This window comes from Macrobrachium nipponense, chromosome 35, assembly GCF_015104395.2.
Source record: "Macrobrachium nipponense isolate FS-2020 chromosome 35, ASM1510439v2, whole genome shotgun sequence".
Lineage (NCBI taxonomy): Eukaryota > Metazoa > Arthropoda > Malacostraca > Decapoda > Palaemonidae > Macrobrachium > Macrobrachium nipponense.
Window position 1 is genome coordinate 19,244,647 of NC_061096.1, and position 11,602 is coordinate 19,256,248.

Sequence of the window (11,602 nt, forward strand, 5' to 3'; positions counted from 1 at the left end):
ATTATATATATATATGATAATATATATATAATTAATATATAATATATATATATAGTGTGTATTATATATATATAATATATATATATCATATATATATATGTATATTATCTAGAATATATATATACATAATATACATATAATGTATATAATATAGTACAGACTGTAGCACGGTAATGATCAGCTCTCTATTGAAAAAGAAACCCACAAATTCAATTTGTAACTTGTTTACTTCTAAGTATTTACATTAAGTTTTACTCCTTACTTAATGTAAATACTTAGAAGTAAACAAGTTACAAATTGAATTTGTGGGTTTCTTTTCAATCGTCAGAAGAAAACTGAAAGAAGTTTTTGTTTGGTCCATCAGCTCTCTATTAAAGGGCGTTTGAACGAACGTGTGCGTGAGTGTTGTTTAGAACTTAACACCCCTTTCATTATTCATAGTTGGAGCAATACGCAGGAATTATACTCACTAAGGGGTTGCTGGCTCGCCTGATTGTCATCACGCACATGCACTAAAAACAAACAAAGGCTTCTCCTGTGCATGATATCACTCCCCGGCCACCCCACCCCCCGCCCACAAGCCGACCCCACCCAGACCACCTCCCCAACCCCGTCGAACCTCCACCCGCCCATACCCTACCCCATTACTCTTGGTTTAGAATAGGAGGGGTTTGCTTAATAATGCATAATGACGCATTATTTTCGTCAAAGAGCCCCCCAAGCTAGCACCCTGCCTCCCACTCTCCAAAAGGAACAGTTAATTGAAGAGATATTTACGAAAAAGTAATTGATATTTAGTAGAACCTATTCAGCAGTCAAACCATACATATTGTAATGCAGGACCGAAATGTATATAATATACATTATCACATATGGCAAAGTTTCTAAAAAATTACATTTGGATATAGCAGAAGGTTGCATTTCTTTGCTGTTTTCGGATTCATATTTAGATACTCCATCCACACTAATCTTTTTCAAACCTCTGAAGCTTGACATCCACGTAATATCTTTAACAGAATAGTCCCTTAAAAATACCATCCATTCAGTTATTGATGTGAATGAGTTACTATCTAGGAACACAATAGTTGGTTTTCTTTATCACTATACTCTGTTTTTTTCCATCTGTCCATCCGCCTGTGGTGTTTTGCGCATGGTAACACTGCGTCCCGGGCTTTAAATAATAAACTATTTCGAATATTTATGGTGTAATTCGCACACAGTAAATTATTAAAACACTTTTCTGTTGCAAATTTAGACCCAGATATCCTTTTATTTACCTAAAACTTACACATTGCGTAACGCAGTGTTATCATGCGAAAGCACCACAGGCGGATGGACAGATGGAAAAAAACAAAGTCAATTATGCATGTGATGCATGAATGACGTCACTTGACCTTTAAAAATATCAAGATTTGTAAGTGAAAGATAATATAATCACAAGGACGCATTTATTTGCTTAGTGTTTCTAGGTATGAACTGACTTAGGTCACCAATAAGCGTACAAACAAGCGAGCGTTTAAGTCTTTAATCTTCTTTCCCACCGTTATCCCTACATTAAGGGGTCGGTTGCCTGATGCGCCTTCTCCACTGCCTTCTATCAAAGGCATCATCCTCCACCAACATCAGACATGGTATATTGTTTGGCAGAGGGGTTTTTACGGCCGCAGGCCCTTGTTGTCATCAACGACAATTATTGGCGGTGGGCCTCGCTTTTGACTAAAACGTCCACTTGCAAGGCAGTAGTTTCCACAGCTATTGGCGTTGGGCCTAGCCTTTTACCAAAAAGTAAGACTACAAGGCAGTAGCTGTCTTTTTTAATCGCCTTTTACGACTACGGTGGGTAGTATTCTTACACCCCTTCCACAGGGTCATGTATAGGTCTTTAATCTGACTCATTAATAAGACTGAAAAACCTCATGTGCAGCCTTGTTCCCATCACCTAATGCCACGAATTGGTTCCAAATGTTTTCTCGAAAAGAGAAGCAGGACTGTTCAAAGTAACCTCAGTCTAATCAGTGTAGCATACCCGTTGTTATATTAATTCTCCTCAACCAAATTTAAATTATACATAGAATGTCTATGTAAGAAGTTATATATGTGAACACAATTTTTATATACATAGATAATTTTATAGATATATAGTATAATCCTTATGAATAAATTCTTTAATATACAAATTTTAACATATTAATTATAGAATAATTTTATATGAAATTTATTCAAAATTAAATTTTTTCTATTTAATTTATTTCGGTGTCAATTACCTAGATGTTGTGACGCCAGGTTTAATAGACAAAATCAATCAATCAATGTTATATTAGCTGCACAATATTATCATGAAATTTTCGAGATTATTTTCTTTGGTACGCTTGATTTTTGTTTTTTGCAATATTGCATTTACCTATGTATACAATTTTAACATTTCCAAGTTATTTTATCCTTAAACGAAATGCAATAGTCTCATAAGGGGTGAAGAAAAAAACTTTTTCTTTACCCCACAAAAAATTAAAGGATTCACAAAATTTATGTCAGTAAGTGCTTTCTCCGGGAGAAATTAAATTCTTCTCTCTATGTTTGGACTGAATTTTCTGTTGCTATATTGGGTTACCCTTCCAACACACTATATAGCTACTCCAAATTATAATATGTCAACCTGAACACATGTATCTTTCATCTCTCGCGTTCAGATACACTCCAACGTTTGTATGAAAAGTCCTAAACAAGTTACACAACAATATGCGTATCTAGTCAGTGCAAGCTCATTACCGAAGCGTTGAGAGAGCGTTGTGTCTTGTTTTCTTTGTCTTCTTGTCTTTGTTAATTGCACTTATCGTGTCGGGTCGATAAAAGCAAGTGTAGTTGCCTCCACGCGCCTTGCGATCTCGTATCGAAGAACCCACGTAAGAGTGCCGTACATGCAAATGCTCTTAACACTCCTGTGTTAAAAACGATGGCAGTATCCATGGAAAAGTAGTGCTGCATTTTTGACAACTGGTTCTATATAACTATCTATCTGTGAATCTCTCTCTCTCTCTCTCTCTCTCTCTCTCTCTCTCTCTCTCTCTCTCTCGGCGTCAATAACCTAGGACCTATGTGTAGTGATACATTTTTTGACAACTGCCTCGCTCTCTCACGGCAAAGTAGTGCTATATTTTTGACGACTGGTTTTATCTATCTAACTATCTGTGAATCTCTGTCTCTCTGTCTCTCTGTCTCTCTCTCTCTCTCTCTCTCATGTAAAGAATCTCTTGTAGCAATACATTTTTGACGACTGCTTCTATCTCTCTCTTTACCTGTAAATCTCTCTCTCTCTCTCTCATGTCAAAACCTCTCTCGGAGCTAATCACATACAAGGGTATCATGCCGTATGAAACTAGAAACCCCATTTGTTAACTTAGCCTGAACTGCTGACGTCTGGAATGAGATTTATGTTTTTTGAAGCATTGCTTGTACCATTATGTAAATGCCTGTTTGAGAGGCATTATGCAAAACTCTCTATTTGCATGTACAAGAGGATTCTGCTTTGTTGTCTGCTGCTCTTCTCAGTATAAATATCTAATATCATCGAGGTGCGGTAACGGAATATGTTTATCTGAAATATTGCAAATGGTAGCAGGGAAAAATAAATGAATTTGTATTATTTGCAAAACATGATACACTAGGTGCGTTTTAGTGACAATTTCTTTAAACAGTTGGTTAAAATTGTCCTTTATTCTATAAGGGTAATAAGGAAACTCCAAAATAAATATAAAAAAGGTACCCAAGAATCCAGAAAACTAGAGCTTCAAAACGATTAAAGTTAGCAGAAAATATCTGAAAATGCACATACAGAACCAGTTCGCAGCTTTAATTCATGTAACACTTTACCATCTTCCTTCTACCGCTAAATTCAAAGTCTTAATTTAATCCGAATATATAACGATAAAAAAAGAAAAAAAAACAGATGCGTAAATTCACAGTGCTTGGTAACTCTATCTGACAGACGCCATCCGCGAGAAACCGCAATGGAAGCTGCATTGAATAAACAGGGTAATCTGACGGCACCAAACGAGATTCCACAGGGCGAGAGAGATGGACCCACCTACAGCTCCTTCACTTGTGAATAATGTAGGAAATAATCAAGTGGTTCTCAAGAGACAGCTTGGATTTGATTCAAATTAAAACTAAGAGCAGAAGGGGAAACTTCTCATTTAGATAATAACTGTAAGCGACGGCAAACATCTTATTAGCCACTTGCAGTGCAAAATTCAGCCCCCAATTTATGCTCAACCACTTTAGGAAACTTAAAGTGTAACAGTGTCTGTTATGAAGAAAGGTGCGCTTGTTAAACCGAGAGATTTGTGAGCATAAGTTATTATGCTCAGACGAAGAGGAAACTATGTTTACAAATCTTTCATATCATATAATGTTTGCAGGTTTCATTTAGAGTAGAATGTATGAAGAAAGTAATCAGGAATTAACAACAAAATATAAATGATTTTAAAATGAAGACCTGCGAGCAATATATTGCAAGTAAATTGTGTATAGCCAAAGAAAGTGTGAGATTACACCACTCCTTAAGATAATGAACAACTCCAGTGCATGAAATTATGGATTGGTGGTTGTTGTGAATTACACTACACAAATCCAAGTTGATAAACTTGTCTAGGTTATATGGGTGCTCGACGCAGCGCTAATGAGATTTTACAAACTATTGGATACAACGAAAATGCTTAAAGGGAGTCGAGGAAAGAGAGAGAGAGAGAGAGAGAGAGAGAGAGAGAGAGAGAGAGAGAGAGAGAGAGACGGGGGGAGGGACGATATTATTCTTAAAAGATGATATCCCTTATCTATGATTCAATTAGATATGTTAGGAAGAATGCCAACCAATTGCAATATAGATAAGACAAGTCCTTATCTAATTGAGCAGATTCTCCGAAATGACAAGGGCCTTTATCAGCCTCCCACTGTAAGACTCCCAAATGGTGCGAAGTCGTCGGTGGTCCTCCTTAATTGCAGCATGTTAAAAGGTTTGCGAGACGTCTTGATACTCTTTCAGTCGTAAATCCTGCATAATTCTGGCAAGGGTAATCTCCTTTGTTGCCTGTGCGTTGCAGTTCTTCGCCGAAATGACGCGGTGCCTCCGCTTTGCTTGGTAGGGAGGTCCTCATCGACGTGTAAATGGCTTTCTTCTTCTTCTTCTTCTTCTTCTTCTTCTCCTTCTTAGCATTTGTTCTCTCATAGATTCAGAAATTTTGAAGCTGACTTGGTATACTTGGGGTGGCAGCCAAAGGCATCAGCAAGGATAGTAGTCATTTTCCTTCACAGGTTTAACAAGCGTACCAACTTGCTTACTAGTCTCTCGTGTTCGTGCATTAGCCATAAACTCAGGTTTGTCCGCCGGCATCAGTGGTTTAGACAGTTCGCCTGATTTCATCATGACAAGATCATGGGATGCATTCACGCAATACTATAATATATACACTCATCATATAAGGTTAAGATTCTTACGGACTACAATTCCTTGCGACTGCTTTATGCCTCATCCTTCTACAGATGTGATCTAGAAGCGAAAATTTATTTATTCACTTTTTAGTGGCCAAATGCTAACTTACCACGTATACACAGTGAACTCGGAAACTAAAATCTCTCCTCTGTAGAGTGCTATTTGTGTAGAATTCTGGCCTTCACTCCATTGCAATCCTCAGTGTCACTAAAATCTACTTTTCGGAGTCAATCTTTGAATAATAGGGTTCACACGTCCACATATTTTCGTTCACCAATGCCATCTTCATAAATTTTTAAAACGTTTATCTAAAAATAACAAAAATGGAATATTTACATGATTTAAACAATTGAAATGTTGAACACAAGAATCTATTTGTAACAATTATTCATATTACATACATATTATATACATCAGATGTGACTCCATCACCAGAGTACTGTACTGATGTCTGCTTTATAGATGATATAACTCAAAAAGTTATGCCCCCAGAAAAACGTACACGAAGAAGGGACCGAACTTTGAAAAGACAAGTAGCACAAAAGACAATGGACCAAATTGAAAGAATAAATCAATTTGAAAAGAAGTGGAAGATAAAGACAAATAAATCTAAATTCCTACTAGTATCGGTGTCTGCATACAAACGTGCACAAATAATGTTAGAACAACAACCAATGAATTTTACTAAAAGCACAAGAATACCAGGAATGCTATTCGGACAGAGAGGAATATCAAGACGTGAGAGCAAGGTTAAGAATAGCAAGAACACAAAATACAAAGCTAAAATAGTTTAGGAATATGAACACAAATATCAAACTCCATTTCTACAAAAGTCTAATCACACTAATAATGGAATACCCACCAAAAATTACGAAATAAGATACTATCTTAAGGTCTACAGTAAATCAATCAAGATGATGATCTGAATATAGAACAAATACAAAAAAAATTCAAAGTAAAACCAATTAATCAGAGATTATACAGACTGGCAACCAATATATGGAGTAAACTAGTTCAATACAATAGTGAATTAACAGAAGAATCGGAAGCAGACTAGAGAAACTACCCAAACAACATAGACCACAAATGGTGGAGAAGAGTTATCTTCATATATTCATCGCGATGAACCTCAACCATTATACTATAAAGAAATGTCGGAGCTTTTGAAGAATAGCGGTCCCATAAGAACCTGGGACCTTTATTCTTCAAAAGGATAAAACCAGGGTCCGTATTGTTAAAAAGGTATTTAGTGGAGAACAACCGCCGAGGAAAACAAGTAACAACATGATTGGTTGTCAGTGGTGAACAAACCTAAAGATAAGCAAACAACTGCTTGTTTGATTGTCAGTACCAATGTTATATTCATAGGGGAGCGACTACATATCCGCAGACGATCGATTTATGTGTGCTGTCAGTAAGGCCGTGGCGGAACGGCGCTTCGCACCTTATCTGCATATTTGAAGATTCTTGGCAAGCACGGCATGTTCTGGCAAGAGGTAATGTTGCGCTGCGCACGCTAGCCACAGGGGTTACAGTAAGACCGTGGCGGAACTACGGGAGCTCCGGCCGCCGTGTCCGTGGTCTGTATTCTTCATAAGGCCCAAACTGGGACCCATATTCTTCAAAAGGCCCAACTTCAAAAGGGTTGTATGTGACCGCTATTCTTCAAAAGCTCCGAAATTTCTTGCGAAAAAGTAATATGTAGTATTTACTATATAAATATATTGCAAAACCATTATGATAAGTTAACATTAAGGTTAAAATTAGAAAATTGGAACTTTTGCTAAATAGAATTATTCTATTAAGAAATAAAATTTAAAATATGCAAACTGTACAATTCACCATGTTAATATAATGTAAAATCATTATTGTAATATGTTAATATTAAGGCCATAGCAAGAAAAATTGTACCCTTACCCAAATAAAATTGTGGATAAACCATACTTTACATTATTCTTACTAATACTTAACTTTCCAAACTACTCCCTACTATGGTTAGCTAGCTAACTGCCCTCACTCTTCTTTCACCCATCTTACCTATCAGCTAAAAAAAAATCAAATTAACTTGACTGATAGAGTTTACTAAACTGGGCTTTATCCAACAATTAAAATAAGAATGACATTGACCACTGCTGCGCTTTCCCCTCTCAAACCACTTCGCCCCGTCTAGGGGAAGCGGCTTGATATTCATATATACGTGATATATATATATATATATATATATATATATATATATATATATATATATAATATGAGTGTGTGTGTGTGTGTGTTTCAGTTGTATTCCACATAGGAAAATGAAAAGGGTATGTCTCAGAAAATGCCCAACAGTTTCATCCTCCAAGAAGAGGTCCATTGGAGGACGAAATCGTTGGGCATTTTCCGAGACATACCATTTTCACTCTCTTACGTGGAATACAACTGAATTACCATATCTTCGTGTCTAAGAAGATTACCAGTACTGCATGTGTGTGTGCGTGTGTGCCTGTGTGTGTGTGTGCGCGCCCGCTCTATTCGAAGTCATACCACGCTCTCTGTGTTATGTCCCTTTCCCATTCTTTTGAATTGTTATTCAAAAGCCACCAACTCAATATCCATCTTTCTGATGCTCTTCGGCGCTGATTACATTTCACTTTCATAAATTTCAAGCTTTGATCTGAGTTGAAAGGGTCGTCAATATTCACGAGCCGTGACCAAAATTTAAATTGGTTCTGCATAATCGTACATGCGATCATGGGGTTTTTAATGGCGGAAAATCTTCAGAATAATCATGGGAAAGTTTTGTTAGGGTTCGTTTCTCAAGACGAGAAAGGGAGTTGGAGCCTTGCTGTTTGTGCGTGTGTGTGTGTGTGTGTGTGTGTGCGTGTGTATTGACTGTCAAGTACGTAGAACTATTTTGAAATTGAGGTCCTTTATTCATCACACCGTTGGACTGTGGAACAGTCTCCCTAAAGAGGATGTCGTGCAATTGGAACTCCAAGTTCAATCGAAGATGCAATGCACTATTTCCTTAGTACTATTCCCTTTGCATTAGATACATTTTTACCCTTTTATTGATTTATTTTTCTTTCCAATAAGTGGGATCCCTTCTTTTCGTAATTCTCTTTACCTTTTCTTACTTCCTAATAAGCACCATACTTTTTGGAAGTTGAATTTCAAGTCAATTGTCCCCGTGGGCTAGTTCCATATGAATAGGCTTCACCTTCTGAATAATAATGACAAGAATATTAGTATTTGTATAATAGTGCCTCTCATAAATTAGATTTGTTAAGTAAAGACTTAGCATTCATAATTCGATCATGAATTTCTCTGTATGTTGTCGATATCCGAATTTGATCTCACTCTTATGTTGAATTACAGCTACACTTTTATTTCATGTATGCCTCTCTTGTATAAAATCCCATTCTTCTCCGGTAATCCGCAGTTATAGGCTTGTGCCATGAAATCGCAAATATCGCCTCTTTAACGGCTTGTGCAAATGTTACAACTTTTGTGATTTGTTCCATGAAATGGTTTCTCAGCGTGTGGATTCTGAGGCAAAGGGGTCAGTGGATGTGAAACAAATGCACAATTGGATATCATTCGATGCTAGAGAGAGAGAGAGAGAGAAGCGAGAGAGAGAAGAGAGAGAGAGAGAGAGAGAGAGAAATTATTTTATGGGGCATAACGCTAACGTTTCACTTTTCCCTTGAAAGGGTCCTTCGCGATCATTTTTCTTCGCCTTTTCATTCCTTCTATTCAGAATTGCGTACGCCTGTTGTATCCTTTGAAGTAGAGAGGTGTCGATTAAAAGGACATGAAAGGAATGACAGAAAAAAACTAGCGGTTTTTCAACTCGAGTAGCAATGTACTCATAGGCCTGTGAAAGTAACTAATAGCAAGTCATAATAGGCATGCAGGTCCCACGCCTATATTTTTTTTTCTCTCTCTCTCCTCTTTCCAGCTACCCAACCCTTTCAATGGTCAGACACCACAAATCATAAAAGAGAATTGGGGAGCGTGAAGTCCAATGGCCCCTCTATTGAGGAGGCCTTTTGGTGACAGTCATACTGGATCATAGAAACGCTGGAAAATGAGCCATCCTGTGCCCAGTCTGATATACGATGATTCTTTTCTGCTGGACATTTTTCTAAAGGATACTCTGGTAGGCTGTGCCACATTGCTTTGCCGCATCTACCTCCACCATTAGCCCGCATAAGCACAACCATATACACAGGCATATATATATATATAATATATATATATATATATATATATATATATATATATATATATATATATATATATATATTTGCGAATACACAGGAATTTCGTCTTTACTAAGACATTCGTTACGAAAGCGCTTGGATTTCTGCTTATCATATTCCTGAGGTATTCGCGTAATTAATGAAGTCACGTGCATCTACTGTGATTTTTAAAGCATATATATATATATATATATATATATATATATATATATATATATATATATATATATATCATACATACACACGAGTGAGTGTAAGGTGTGCGATAGCCTATATCACAATTTGCATAAACAATGTTTGCGAAGTTGAAAATATTTTATGAAAGAAAAACTATCGCTATGAACCCCTAATAGTTTCCCCCTGGGTGAAAAGTGTTTCTATTTTCGAATCTCATACCCCCCCCCCCCCCTATGCAACCCTCGAACCCCACCGTGCCCCCCCAAACTCCCAAGTCCCTCCGTCGTCTTCGTCTTTGTATATCATCTGGCAGACTCTGCCCGCTTCCCCGTCCCCTGCTTAAAATCTTTAGTACAATTTGAGACCCTTAGGCACGAGCACAATCTCCCTTCCCCTCAACCCTCGACGAATAATCCTTACGATAGCTGTCCCTAAGGTCTGCTTTTCCTTCCGCTGTTCAGAACTTGGTGACAATTTGATAAAGAACTTGAGCCGCTTCTGGTCGGCCCTCGGGCGGGAAAGAGGTAGACGCTCTTTCAGATGCGTTCGGATCGCTCGTCAGTCAGATCAGAAGAAAATCTAACTCGCCTTACATTTCGCATCTAGTTTCAATGAATGATTTGCACAAAAGACAAGTTGTTTTTATCGAATCATCACGTACTTGACTGCAATAGCAGCGGTTTCTGTATATGATTCATATCGTTTAGTCTGGAACAAAATATGGCAGACACATGGAAAGAGAAATGGAACATCCGAGATGGGGACAGCGGGAGATCTTTGACGTAGGCACGCGCGTCTTGTCCTCGCTTTAGGATCACTCTCTCTCTCTCTCTCTCTCTCTCTCTCTCTCTCTCTCTCTCTCAGATTTATATATATATATATATATATATATATATATATATATATATATATATATACTCAAACTTTTGATAAAAGCAATTAGCTCCTCGTCATATTATGTCGGTATCATATTCAAAAGAGGATATTCAACTTATAAAAAGTAACATACAACTAGATTTGCGAACTACTGCATTTATTACCCTTATAGAAAACATGTTTCTGTCCGTGCAAGTTAATTTCTATTTTCCCATCAATATGAATAAGAACTTCTCGTTGAATTTCCTCGTTCGTGTTATTGCAATAATTACAAACTAGATCCTTGAAGCCCTCCCGTGTTCATTGCTAAAGTGCTCTCAAATCCAAAAGAACAAACTGCAGTATGTAAAAATAATAATAATGAAAAAAATAATAATATATCTTATGTCAGCTCGAGGTCACATGCAAATACAAATTGCATAGGCAGTGTAGTCCAATAAATACAATTAAATAAAAGAGAAGAATGTTTCCTTCCAATGAAATCGACACTTCTTCGAACGCATCCGTCATTTTAGTTGAAATTATTCGAACCCGTAATAAATACACACACACATACACACATATATATATATATATATATATATATATATATATATATATATATATATATATATATATATATATATTTATGTGTGTGTGTGTCTGTGCTTGTGTGTGCGTTTGTATAATATATATATATGTATAAATATATACTTTCGTTATACATTTCTTTCACTTCATCCAAACTTCGGCACCTCATAGACCTTTCCAGCTTATTGCTCAAGTAAGTTGCACCAGCACTTGCTTAGGTTCAAGAATCTTCGATATGTCGTTGTAC